This window comes from Euprymna scolopes, chromosome 13 (assembly GCF_053919585.1).
Source record: "Euprymna scolopes isolate OS-2025 chromosome 13, ASM5391958v1, whole genome shotgun sequence".
Lineage (NCBI taxonomy): Eukaryota > Metazoa > Mollusca > Cephalopoda > Sepiida > Sepiolidae > Euprymna > Euprymna scolopes.
Window position 1 is genome coordinate 96,920,370 of NC_136494.1, and position 12,306 is coordinate 96,932,675.

The 12,306-nt window shown below is 32.1% G+C and overlaps 1 protein-coding gene across 3 annotated transcripts in view; it reads left to right on the plus strand.

The window, feature by feature from the left end:
* Positions 1-12,306, plus strand: part of LOC145292097 (phosphatidylinositol 5-phosphate 4-kinase type-2 alpha-like) — a 265,122-nt gene that overhangs the window by 101,702 nt on the left and 151,114 nt on the right. The gene's annotated exons all lie outside the window — the stretch shown is intronic.

A 12,306-nucleotide genomic window follows, 5' to 3' on the forward strand; every position in this document is an offset into this window, starting at 1 on the left:
GGACTTCATTAGTACACAAATGGGGATTTAGATTTCTGAAAAATTGTTTGACTCTTTAGTATGAGATGTGGAGCAGGCTAGAAAAAAAAAATTTGATTTCAGTCATTAAAAAAATCGATTCTGACTACCAAGCTAAACTGCCGTAAAAAGTACTGCCAATTCCTGACTCCCCACCGCTGTCTACTACTGCAGTATAAATGGATGCATTGACATTGATGCTATACAGGAAAGAATTTTGACACCACGGCATGTCTCTCATTACTTAGTTTCATATTTTCCATTTCAAATTTTCCTTAATTCTATTTACAGTTTTGGTAGATTCAGTTTCTTTTGTATCTCCATAAAAAGAAATATAAGTAAAAAAATAACTTAAAAACACAAACCCTTGTCTTAACCTTTTGTAGCAAAGACGCTAATTACATTTTGAAAGAATTAAAAAAAAAATTGGGTGGGGGAATTGTTTAATTTATTATTGAACATTACAATAACAAGATTTTAGATTCATGAAAAATTAGTTTAGCATAATTTCTATCAACGTACAGTTCTTATAGAAAACATGAATTCGGTGCATCTTGCCATTTGTACCTTTATCATATTAGTCGGTTACTCTTACAAAAAACTTTCTCTTTCACTCATTGTGTCTGTTTTCCCCATACATATCGATGTATCCTTTGTGTAAATGCTTACCTATGTTGAAGAGAGGTAATCAATTAGTATGATCTAATTATATCCAGCATTTATGGTTGGCCTTCCTATTTACTTAGTTTTGGTTATAGTTATCATCAAAGAAGAAAAACATTTCTGACGCTGAGCTCCTTCAGATACTTGCACTTGTTCATTAAGCACATAAACTGTTGGATCACATAATATCGCTCTTCCTCCAGTTTTATTTGTAACATGACCTGTGCCACCTCCTTATATGTCACACATGTAATGTTCTTATGCACCACATGTAGTAGACTCATATTAAAATTCTTGCTAATGGCACTCCTTGTGACTTAATGTTGTTTTATTCTTGGAAGGCAGGCACCATCTTGCTATATACAGGTTTACATATGGTTACCCTTTGACTATTTTCCTTTTTGGTCAAATTTACAATGCAAGAGGAGTGGAATTTTACAGTACTACTTTGTTTTCTGGAATGCCATACGTTTGAATAGCCTGTTTTATCTGGACATTATTCCTGCCCTGAACACCTGCCGGGCCAGACATTGGATGCTCCAGAGCCTTTATTTCCATTGATGCCCATATCCGCATCAGTCCTCATTGAATGTCTGTTTGCCGCCTTAGGCTACAACCAGCCTTTTTGTTATCGAGATACACACTGATGGTAAAATGTGCATTCCATTACATATCAAGTAATACCTGTGCTTGAAGCTTTTTATAGTGAGGAAAAACTTTGCACTGAGACAATCCCACTCTCAGAATAACTGCCATATTGAACCAAAAAGAAGAGCAAGTCAACATCATTGGATGCAGCAATCGCCACAGGTTTTATATCAGGGGTTTCCTTCTCCTAGAGAGGTTGCCCTCCCCATGACTTACGGAGCCCTCTTCACTCAAAGCACAGATGTCTTAGTGTCATACTGTGCTTCTCCCAGACAAATCAACTCCACGTGCACGTCGTGACCACTGTCACGCAGACGGGGCTCTGATGAACGGTGAGTGTCCTGCGCCGTATAACTGGATCTCCATGGCCTTGTGGGCCAACGTTCTTTTAACGAAAGGCATACATACATACATACAATGAGGGTTGATGACATGAGTTGCATCGTGAGAATATGATGGATGTGTAATGCAAGTCTGAAAAACGGGTTTAGATCTGACGAGTGTAGAAGAACTAGAGATGTATGCAGAAAAGTAAATTTCATTGATATACTCACAATGAAAGAATGGATGAGAGTTCTTAGATTAGTAGATGTAGAACAGTTGTGATAGCAGGGTCAGTTGGCTGATGCATTTCCTGTTAGACAGATCAACTATACCCCTCTACCTTTTTTTTAATTTTTTTTTTTTTAATTTTTTTTTTTTTTTTTAAGAAATAAATTTGTTTTAATTTTATTTTTATCTTTTCTTAGCTTTAATTTAGATGTCTTTATTTTGGTTATGTGCACAATGTTTTGGTCTATTTTGTTGTAGTCAGTACTTTTCCATGAATTTCAAACTGAACAGACTCTCAGCATCCATGTTTTGCATTTTCTTCCAAGTTTAATTTTTTTTTTTTTTTTATATATTTTGAGTTGACAAGAAAGTTATTCTAGTTTTTAATTTAAATTCAGATGAACATATCTCGGCTCCAACAAAAATTTATTGATCAGAATAAGATCAGAATCGACACACTTTTGCCAACGCAAAACAAGTGTACTTATGGCAGTAATGTAAAAATCTTGCATTCTGGTGGTGATGAAGTCACTAAAGGTATTTTTAATATCGTTTAGGTTTTTGAAGCATTTCTCGTGCAGAAAGTTGTCGAGATGCTTGAAAAAGTTGTACTTGTGAGAGGTCTGGAGAGTATAGCAGATTATGCAGTTTTGTAGCCCAATTTGTTCAACTTCTGCAGAGTCGGTTTAGCAACATGCGCTCAGGCATTGTCTTGAAAGAGAATTGGGCCTTTTCTGTTGACTAACAATGGACGTTGTTGAAGTTTGTGATGCATTTCATCCATTTTTTTGACAGTACTTCTCTGCCGTAATGATTTCGCCTGCATTAAAAAAAAACTGTAACAGATAGGGCTGGTCTTTTCTATCTCTCAAGTGATTGGAAATTGTCATATATGTGACCTCTAATTCAGAAGCAAGTTCTCGAACAGTTGTGCATTGATTGGCTTTGACTAAGGCTCTTGATTGTTGTCAACATTCAATGGCCGACAACTATACTCATCATCTATAAGACTCTCGTCACTGCCACAAAATTTCTTAAACCACCATTGTGCTAGCTTGAATTGAAATAAGAAAATTGTGCAAATTTGCTTTTTTTTCCATCTTGTATTTAACGTTCTGAAAAGAGAATTGTTTTAAAATTATTGTAATTTAAACGATTAGATAGAGCGAAAAATTCTCTTTAAAATGATATATAAAGTAAAGGTATTATGAAAACTTATTTGAAAATACATAATTTAAAATCAAAATCAAAAATTCCGCAAGAATTTTCTTCTCAACCTAATAGAAAGATTGCTTATCTGCTAATTTGTAAGTAGCTTGATTTTTATTATGTAGATTCTAAATGACAAAGATTAAAAATTGAAAATATGTAAACCTAAATGTTTAATATCTAGTGTTAAAATTTTACAAAACTTGGAGCTATCTGAATTATCACAAAGGGCTTCCATCTCCTCTTTGTCTGCCTTTTCATAAGACTAAACTAAATATAGTCCATGTTATTTATCCTTACACCTAGTAGCCATATTCCAAAAAGTCCTAATGATCAGTTAATCAGGAGTAAAGCCTGTACATAGCTAACTTTATATCAATAGAGATATGCACACATTTTTCTAAGGTATAAGTAGGTTTCCGATGCACAATGCTTGTTAAGATTTATCCAAGTAGAACTAATAAAATCCTTTTTGCTTGCTTGATGCTATTTTAAGAATCTGGTATTGACTCTGGATGTTCAAGATGGCAGGGGTGCAGGCGTCTGTTTTAGGCGAATATTTTAAGCTCTGCAACTTGATATCTGTTGTAGAACCAAATTATTGGCATTTAGTCATCTGGCTCAACTCTGGCTGTGCTGCACTTCTTGTCTTTTCTACCAAGGAATAGTTTCTATTGTATCAAATTTAAGATACGTCTACATGGCCACTTTCCGTTCTATTATTGGATCTTCCTTGGATGAGGAAGTGTGTGTGTGTGGGAGGGGGAGCAGTCTGTCTTGCTCTCAATGATTGTCATTTTCTCTTTTATTCTTTTGGGATAAATCAATCTTTCGGTTTGTGTTATGAAAGGCTATTTTTGATTTCCATAGATTTTTGTTCTACTTGACCACTCATTCTCAAAGATGTTATAAATATTTACTCAACTCAGCTGATTTTGGCCAAAGGCCATAAGTGTAGGTCATTCCTTGAGAATAGATCTTCCTACAACTGTAATTGTCAGCACTATGTTGTTAGCCAATGTTTGACAGTAGGGAACTTGTAAAGGTTTATTTTCAATATTCAGAGATTTCTTTTTAGAGGTTAGGTTTTATTACCAGTGTTGGCTTAGTATGTACTTATGTTCTGAACAGTGTTAGTAGTTTGAAAGATTAAAAGTATGATAGATTTATTGGTTGATAATGGAGATTCGTAGTTCACTTATCAATCGGCATAGCATAAATGTATATGATGTATAGTGACTCCACAATTGAAGCATCTAATACAGCTTTCTGTCAGCTGGTGAATTTTGAGTCTGGATGTCTGAGGTTATTAAGGTGAAATAATTTTCGTACACTGTTAAGTGACTACATACCTCTTTATAATACTTTTAAATGTGTTTATATTTTAAAGGGAAATAACTTTGTACCCAAGAGATATCTTATTTGCCCCAAAGACAATTTGAAGCAGTTATCTGTTCTCGATTTTTTTTAACTAGATGAGAACAAACAGAAATAGAAAATTCAATGCTTGTCAACATTTGCTTATCAAACCTCAATTTCAAAGTAATTTCTTTCAGTTGTAAATTGTTTAAATAAATCATTGTTATTGTTGGTCAACATAAAATCACTATTCATCCACTTACAGTAGAACTTGGGATACAGCATCAAAAATTAGTAACCAAATACAGTACAGTATATAATACACATGTATATAATACACATGTATATAATCAAATAACATTATAAATGTAAGGCGGAGCAAATACATGTATTTCTTCCTGTCACAACATGTATCTCAATAACAGTATAAATCAAATTATCTAAACAAAGCTGTTCCAAAACAGCAGATCTTGTGCACATAAAGGGCTCAGTATCATTTCAGATAGAGCTTTATAACAATAATTAAAATTTAAATTAAGTATTATTGTTAGAATAATAATGTATATATAATTACTTTGTGTTTATACAGGGTATTTTTGTTCTTTAGAGGCAGTAAACTTTAAATTGACAGCTTTTTCTTTAATAACAGATTTGGTAACTATTGGTTATTTTGAGTTCAGATTGGTTTAGCAATTCGTCATGAAGAGATTAACACCTGAGCAGCATGCAAATTTCAAATGATACGATCAATTTGAGAGAAACATTCGATGAATGATTAATTTCATGGAATGTACCCGTCAATTAGCCACCTTGCTCATGCGATTTAACCCCATCAGATTATTTATTTTCTTTGGGGATATGTAACGTCTCATGTCTATGCTGATAAACCAGACAGAATAGATCACTTGGAAGACAACATTCATTGCATTATTGCCAAAAGGCAGCCTAATTTAATGCATAGTTTGTGAAAATTGGACTTCTAGATTACACCACATACACACAAGCTGCATACCTCAAATTATATTTAAATTATAAATATCAAAAATTAATCTTTGGAATAAACCACATATTTGTATAATAAAAATATTTTTCTGTGATTTTAATTAAAGGTTCACTGTCTCTAAAATATACATCTTTTATACTATAGTGAGTAATATGACCATCTATCATTATTGATGATGCAAAGCTTTTTATAAACACAAATGGAGCACTCTTTGGGTGTTGTCAATGTTTATATAAGCATTGAAATGTTACTTGCCTGATGGACAAACAGTTAACATTGTTTTTCTGTATCATGTTTATTCACTGTGGTTAGAGATGGCAAATGCTTTCACATTGAGATTTAAAACTTGACCGCTTGTTGAAACTGATCAGTGGTTGAAGATTTTACTTTTAGACTATTATACCCTCTCTGAAAGTGAAATTATAATGTTCATATATTTCTACCTTTGTGTTAGCAGCTACCAAGAATGCTCTCTTTTTATGAAGAGCTATACACGATGTTCTTTTACTAGAGAGCTCAACCCAAGAACGAAAGAGTAAATGTAATCTATACACACTTTCACAAGATGCAAAGGAGGGTAAAGAACTCTTCTGCCTCGTAACAGTCATTGATTTTCTCACGTCGCCTGTGGTCCTTAATGTTTATCTCATCTGTGTATTCATGCTTCATTTCACACTCGCACAAAATTACGCCATTTCCAAAATCCATATTAAAACACCTTTTCTAGAGTTTCTTGCATTTTATATTTCTTTGGTGACAAGATGAAGTTTCTTTGTCATATAATAGTAGCTACTTATTTTTACCTCCCATGTGTTTTAATACCCAGCAATATATTTTCTCCTCTTTCTTACAACTGCATAATTATGCTCAAAAAGTTCCCATCTTTCTAATTAGAAAAAAATGCTATAGTTACTTTTGCTGCCTTTCTGGCAGTTAGAAATATTTTTACTTCAAAAAGCAAATAAACAAACATACAATTGTGAATAAATAGTTGCCAGTATATGCAATATCTGCTAATTTAGTTCACAAAAAAGGTTTCTTTCTGTTACGATTTTTGTCTAGTGCAATGTTGGGTACATTGATTTGCCTTCAAGTCCACATTTGGTAAGCATGACACATGTATATCAATGAAGTCTTGTTAAACTCATAAATACATTAAAGAAGTTCTAGGGAAAAGCAGAAATTTTTCTGATCGAGCAAGTGCGTTACAATATGCTCAGTGTGTTTTATGCCATAGTTTATCTTTACTGGTTGCAGATCTAATGAAGTCTACATTATTGCTGAAAGAATATTATCCAAAATAGTATATATGGGATTGTGCTAATCTGCATATTTTAGTGTTGATTTTGCATTTAGAGATATATCTCTCTTGCCAATCTTTGAAGATTGTTTGCAATATGCCATGCAGGAGATAGTCACTTGAAGTAGAAGCCAAGATTTCAATGGAATGTGCTCCAAGACACTTGCTGCAGTCGTGTCCCCTCAACATAAATATACCCAACCAACAAACAGCAAAATCCCACCTCTTCATTGTAGAGGTCCCCAGATGCAGGAAAGCCTTCTATTCTAATAGTTTCTTTCCTCCAACCATTTGCCTTTGGAATTCCCTCTCTATTTTCTCGACTGTACAAACATGCGGAAATTGAAATGTTATGCGTACAAACATCTTGCTGCACATGTGTCCACTTAGAAATGCCCCTATTAATCTGGCCTCTAATTTATAATAGTAGCCCTTACATCTCAGTGGCAATATTCTTTACTTTGGGGTGTATATAAATTTAGAAAAAAAAAAAAAGCGAAAATTTTACTGCAAGTGAATATTCCCTGCTTGTTTTTATGTCTAAGAATACAGTCTTGCTACTAAACTATTTCATTTGATGTTGGGTGGAATTTCAGGAAGACTAATGAAATGAGATGAAAATGCAGGGAATAAGGTATATATAAATCGCTTGATCATAACATAAACATAAGTTAGTAAGGTGGTTACATTTGAGTTGGCTAGACAGGGCTCTGATCAGGGATGGAAATGGTAAGAATTCCATTTTTTGTACTGCTAAGCAAATTGATGTTGCAGTAAGTAACTTTTGATAAAAAAAAAAAGGCACAAATTATGAATTGTGCCAGGAAATATTCACTTTGAAAATAAAACTTGTTAATTATTTATAGCATAGTGTTGTCCCTTAATCTGGATCAGAACCATTTTTATTCCAGATATAGCTAAGTGCATTACGACGGCCTGCACTGAAATCTAATACTTATTATCTATATATAAATAAAACGGTTGAATGGGTGTTAGTGTGTGTCTGTGTAAGTATTTAATCGATAAACTTTTAAACTAATGGTCACATAACACTGAAATTAATAGGAAATGTAAAATATGGATGAATAATACATACAAAAATGTCTGCTAGTTTAAATGCAAAATGTTCATTTCAACTTGTCAAAATATTTCTCTTACTTTTGCACATGTGCAAATTCATTCATAGCTGAAAGTAGTATAATTTAAAATCTTTATCTAGCTGTTGATAGCTCAAATGGTAGGGAATACAGCTGAAGCACTAAATGTTTTGGTTTTGATTTTAGCTGATGGCACCAAAGTCAGTTATTTTTAAGATTTTTTTAAAAATAAGTACTAATACATTTCATAGAAAATTGGCTCTGTAATAATAAATACAAAATCTGCATGAATTGAAATATATGTAAGCGTATTTCACGACTGGATAAGGTCGCTAGTTAATAAATAGGGAATACAGTAATGAAAACATGAACCTCATCTATCACCTGACTATGGAATGTGTTGGTTGCTATATCACAAATCTTTTTTTTTTTTCTTTTGTAACAGAAATTATTAGCTGATTCTTCTAAATATGGTCACTGTATGCATAAAATTTTTATAACTCTAACAAAGTAAATTTTGTTTATATATATATATATACTTTTCAAAGTCCAGCAAAGAAAATCTTGCTGTATTGTCTTCAATTCTAATATCTATTTGTTTAAATCTCCAAATACATCTATTAGATAAGTACACTGCTTAGTTATACCAGTTTACATTTAAACGTAGATAATGACAAGAGTATTAATATGTAGAGATGTTGCTCCTAATTATTAAACTAATTGAAAGGAAACAATAGTTAGATTACTTAGCAAGAAGTATGCTTTTCAAGTTAAGTATAGATATGATTTTCAAAATTCAGCAGATGTCAACCATCTTTTCTCATGATTTATAGATTAAAAATTGTCTGATATGTTTGTGAATGTTAATATTCAAGAATAATTTTGAAGTTCTTAAGATGTTTAATAGAAAGTAGTTTCTGGTTAGAATGAAAGTCTATAAGCTAGAGTCGAGTATTGACACCCCCCCCACCACCACCGCTCCATCCCGAAGGATTTTTCAACCAGTTGAATAAAACACCCAACTTATATAGATCTACACAAGCCAATAAACCCATTATGTAAAATCAGTACGAAATAGACCTGAATACAATAGAGATGTCTGTTTCATTATATAATTATCAAAGGAGCCATTGAAATGCTACAAAATGTCATTGATGGTGATTTTAATAAAACAGAATTGGCATTTTGTCAAGTTTTTAGGCTTTGCCAAAATTGGAGGCAATGGTGGGGGAAGTCTTAAAATAAACATAAGTCAGCAATTTCATTGCATTTGATACAAACTAATGCATTATTATTTTTATTTATTTTTTAATGCGTTTTTGCAGGTGTATAAGAGGCCTAGTCTGTCACACTTCAGTTTAGAATAGTATTTTCATTTACAAGTATGCAAATAGTGAGATTGGAGAAATGGAAGTGAAAGTAGGTAGTAAAAACTATATGTGCAGCTCTGTTGGAGATTCTTAGTATGTCTGCTTAATTTTGAAATAGTTTTGTCAGTTGTTCGCCAGTCCGTCAAGCATAATTTGAAATAACATTTCATTGATAAATATATTTTATTTAAACTTTTGTTTTTTAGCTGTGTGCAGTTATCTCTATTAGTGGGTAGGTTTACTTTTTATGCTCAAGTTTGTGGATTTTTCAATAAATCTACATGTATATAGTAGACTTTACTGGGCTGTCTGTTACCCATTCTATCAGGTTTGGAATAGTATTTTCATCCTTTGAACGCAATACTATGGACGCATCCTAAGAATTGAATTTAAAAAAAAAATATTTTTTTTGTAAGTTTTTATTCTTTCTTAAAACTCTGCCATCATTTAATGTTTTCTATAACATTTGATAGATTGTTTTTTAATGGAAAGCTAACTTTTTCAAGAACTTCCTTTTGTCATAAAACAGACAAATTAACTCGTTTATACATTATCATCAGAAAGTGTGAATGGTAAAATAGCAATGTATCTTCAACTAATTATATACATCAAACCCAAACAAATTGATTTACTATAAAATTCTGGAATTTATTTGGTGTGCTTGTATTTTATCATATGCATACTGGATAAATACTAAAACTGCTATTCATCCTTTATGACCCCATCCATGTTCAATCTAAATTCTTATATAAACATTCACAATTACTGAAAAGTGCTCCGTTTGATACAAAACATCTGATGAAGGCGGGAGGGCAAAACGGCCGAAACGTTGTGACTATAACAACCAAGATGAGGAAGTCAGTCCGACAATCTCAATCACTAATTATTTTTCTGAATTTTGAGATGAGGATTGATAATTTATTTGGATTATTCGGACTACTGTTTTTATCTTGAATGTTATTTTCACAATGTTTCAGTTGATGTAACCTTTTCAAGTGTATCTTGTTGAACTCTAGGACCTATATGAAATTTTCAATGGAACACTTTATTTAATCATGAGGAGCACATGCAATTGTATTTTTGAGTATTACCCTGCGCTGAGGATTTAACCTTGAACTTCCAGAAGAGCGCGATTTACAACCAAATGTATCCAGTACTTTATCTGTTACGCTATGAGTTTGATACAACATACACCTGAAGAAGGTTGAAGATTGCATCAACCGAAACGTGGCAAAAATAATACCCAAAATGAGAACAGTAGTTCAAATAATTAAAATAATATGAATTACTTTTTAGTTATAGTTGTACAAATTCTATAATTAATCTTCAGGTGCAAAAAAGTTTGATTTCGTCACTGGAGAAACAATATTTTTAATCTTTTGATAATTCAAATGCTTCATGTAATGTGACATTGACCCCCCCCCATTGTTTTAGCTTTAATTTGAAAACGGCTGCAGAATTTGTACAGTCGAAACATTGAGTCTGAATGGCTACTTAAATTCCCCAAAAACGTTTTCTCAAACCTATTGCACCTTAAGTGGAAAACAAGTTCTAATAATTGCATTCAAATTTGATCTTAATAATGAACACCATGAGAATTGCGTTGTCTCATCTTTATATTTTTTCCTTTTTATTTTAAGGAAAAAAATGGGTGGTGACGTGTAATTATTGTGTAGGCGGTGACTATCTTCTAGGTCAGCTCACTAGGTAAAATAGGTCAGCAGCCTTTATGGTGTAACAGGATTTTCATCCTTTGAACTAATCAAACTTGAAACTGAACTGTTGTTGTTGTTGTTTTTTTTTAAAGTAACTTTTATATCTCATCATTTCCCTTTTCCAGTTATGCATTTTACTGAAGATCTTGCTATAACAGCGTTATCTTTTGCTGTGTACTCCTAACACAAGTCATTCAGTTAAAATTGTCAACATAAGACTTGGAGGAAAAAAAAAAAAAAAGAAAGATACATAATAATACATGCTCAAAAAAATAAATAAGCATTAAAATCTTTGTCATTTTAAAAAAAATCTTTTTTTGTGTCACTTCAAAAAATAAAATGTTTAAAGCCTTGAAAAACATTCCTGTCTAGTTTATAATCAAAACGCTATATAACCAGTACATAGTATTTATAAATTGCTAGTATAGGTAAACATGATGTTTCCCTGAAATAAAATATGGACCCTTGGGTGCTCCTGTTTCCCAAGCTCTGAACCTCATATCATTTTTATTTGTATTTTTTTAATCCAGTAAAGGGGCTTTGATATGATGGATATCTGGTGCAGACACAAACCCAACTATACTATTGTAAAAAAAGAAAAAAAAAAAAAAAAACTTTATGGTGTGTGTATATATATATATATATATATATATATATATATATATACACACACACACACACTTTTAGTGATAGATAGGCCAAATCCAGTATTTTTTTATTTATTTTTTTAATTTAAAATACAATTACCGATTCTGTACTATATAATTTTTCCCCATTTACCATAAAAATACATGTTGAATATGCAAATAAATGTAAAATAGACTTGTGGAGGATGATCTATAGATTTTAGTTTTATTAGTAGTTTAAAATCAATAAATATTGTATCATTACTACCAGCAGTGAAAGATTTTGCTTTACACACAATCGAATAAAAAAGACAGTTAAAAGAGTTATTTTGGCATTGGAAAATAGGCACAAATTTTTCTATTATCCCCAAAAGTTTTGATTTTCCTGATTCCAATTAATCGTCCCAACACTTATATAATCGATCCACACACACCTGAACACATTTGGCCCATTTATTTAATCATTATTTGTTAAATATTTTCTACAATTTTTTTATTTTTTATCTTAACTTGCTTGTCACTGTGCACATTCTTCATCTGTATGTTTTAGCTGGCAAGAAGGGCAAATGAGAAGAGATATAAGTGAAACCATGTAATTAAGTAAAAGAGGAGAGAGGTTCCATTATGACATTGCAAGAGTTTCATAAATATTTGAAAAACCCTGTTTCAGTTATATTTATTATATATATTATTAAATACCTCTCTCTTTCTCACTCTCTCTTGTGAATGATAAAGAAATTTACATG